The sequence below is a fragment of the Sinocyclocheilus rhinocerous genome, unplaced genomic scaffold, assembly GCF_001515625.1.
Source record: "Sinocyclocheilus rhinocerous isolate Xijiao unplaced genomic scaffold, SAMN03320098_v1.1 scaffold2623, whole genome shotgun sequence".
NCBI classification, from domain to species: domain Eukaryota; kingdom Metazoa; phylum Chordata; class Actinopteri; order Cypriniformes; family Cyprinidae; genus Sinocyclocheilus; species Sinocyclocheilus rhinocerous.
In genome coordinates, this window is record NW_015664289.1 from 24509 (window position 1) to 26782 (window position 2274).

The 2274-nt window shown below is 40.5% G+C and overlaps 1 long non-coding RNA gene across 1 annotated transcript in view; it reads left to right on the plus strand.

Moving 5' to 3' along the window:
- Positions 1-2247: 2247 nt before the first annotated feature.
- LOC107730041 (uncharacterized) overlaps positions 2248-2274 on the plus strand; it is a 7712-nt gene continuing 7685 nt past the window's right edge. The window contains exon 1 of the long non-coding RNA XR_001638646.1: positions 2248-2257. This is a non-coding gene — a long non-coding RNA (uncharacterized LOC107730041). The remainder of the gene's footprint in view (positions 2258-2274) is intronic.

Here is a 2274-nt window from a genome sequence, read left to right on the forward strand (position 1 = left end):
CAATCAGTTGCTTGTTCACAAATCCGAGAAACATTTCACAATAGAATCATGTACATACACACAGATACCTCCAATATTACGACCAAAATTTGACACGCTTATGCACAAGACAAAAACATGTATAATCAGCCAATAAATGACAAAACTCAGTCTCATCATGTGACCAAACTTCACTCAAACAAATAATAGAGTTTCCCCGCAAGGTGTCCAATAACTCACTATTGTTGACTTTAGTCTTTAACCCTTGAACATTCCATGCAATTTAAGTGAGTTCATTTGGGCCGAGGCCATCGTCCTACCTTACACGAGTGTCAGATGTTCCTTAATTGTTCAATCTAATTTCAACCACAGACTCCGACTCGGTGTCATAAGTAAAAACTCTACCATCCACAAGCAATTTATCAAAACGAAGTGACATCCATATATTTGGTTGTTTTTGACGTAGAGTTTGCATGTAATTAACCAGCTTTCTCCGTATCTCACGCACCCGAGCATTGAAGTCCTCCAACACTCGAATTCGGCCATTTATTCCATCATCTTCAGTGTTACTTCATTCACGCCATTCCCGTGCTTTCTGTCTGTAGAATCTCTTCCTTGCCCTTCCACCTGCTGAAACAGACCATCACCGGCCTCGCTCTTCCAGGTGATCTCGTTCCAGCATGGTGAGCACGTTTAATCGGGAGTTCCACATTGCTTTTGGCTCTGCCCAGATCAAGATGTTCAGTAACATGGTCCCGTACCTTTTTTTCACTTTCTTTCTCGATCCGACTCCGGGATGCCATAAAAGACTAGATTATCCCATCTATTCTGATTTTCCATGCGCTCATGCCTTTCCCGAAGTTCAGCGTTTTCACGCTCAAGTCTCTCGACTGTCTCCACACACTTTTCAACAAGTTCTCTTAAATCCATAACTTCTTTTTGAAGGAATTCAATTTGCGTAAGTATGTGGGATTGTTTTGGTTCTGAGTCACCTGTTGCTCCAAACAGTGTTGTTAGCCGCGTTGTTCTCTCCGGCCTAAACATCATGTCTGAAACGCCACACTTGCCTCTCGCGGGGCCGAGATTCTTTTCCACATCGCCCGCTAAGATTAAGAGAAGGCAAACAGCTACCGCTTAGCCGCAGTCCACCAGCAAGCACACCACTATGAAGGATAATTGTGGCCTGTTTAAACTTTTCTTTAAACGCTGGATGGGAATATCGGCCTATTCTCTGCCTCCATGATACTGGAAGCCCTAATATATATTCAAAGAGTTAGAAACATGAGATAATGTGCTTGTAAATGTTTGCTAATAAACTTATTAAACATTAGATAATGTTCAAACAAATCATTGCTTACAAATGTCATTAAACGTTCAGTTCCATATGATCAAGCACTTATTGAAAATCTACAAATGATTGTAACAGATGTTAAAAAATTATCAAAAGCTTGTGTTAATGCACAACAATTTTGCTGCTATTGAGGTGTGACACAGGTGAGGTTAGGGACAGGTTTGGTGGTATGGGTAGTTTTAAGGGTTGGTTAAAGGGTCAACAGTGTACAGTCAATTTGATTATTATAAGGGAACACGGTTCAATCTGTTTATATTATATTGTTCTGATAAATGAACAAGTATTTTCGGTGACACTTTATTATAATATTCAGTTGTAAGTCATTTACAAGTGATTAGTTAAAGGTGACATATCATGAAAATCTGACTTTTCCAGATTTTAAGTGTTATAATCAGGTCCTCGGTGCATCTGCCAACCAAGGAAACGTGAAAAAGATTAACCCAGTAACTTTGTTTTGGTAAGCCTTTTTCTGCAAGTGTCTGAAAAAACAAGCGTTTCTGATTTCGCTCCCTTGGTGACGTGGCAAAGGGATCTCATTATAATATTACCGCCCCTTAATCTGCACGTTTCCACCCATGGCACCGTCATTTTGATTTTGCAAGCGACACCGGTGTAATGCCATGGCGAAAGTTTGAGCAAAACATGCCAACTGTTCTGCCTTTGGCTGCACAGACGAGCACAGAACACAATTTACAGTCCTAGCCTCAGAGGAGACAAGAGAGCAGTGGATTTATTGATTCATTTAATGTATATTACTACTGCCACACAGATCTAAAATAAACATATTTCCCCGCTGTTTACCTTCACAGACATAACCGACTGTTTTTGTAACTCGTGTTTTTAACGTAAACTTGTGTGTGAATGAGAACTTAGTTTAGTACTCACATTCTGTCTGGTGGCCGCTTTCTGTCCGTGTGCTTCGGTTGTGTGCACTCAGAAAACCG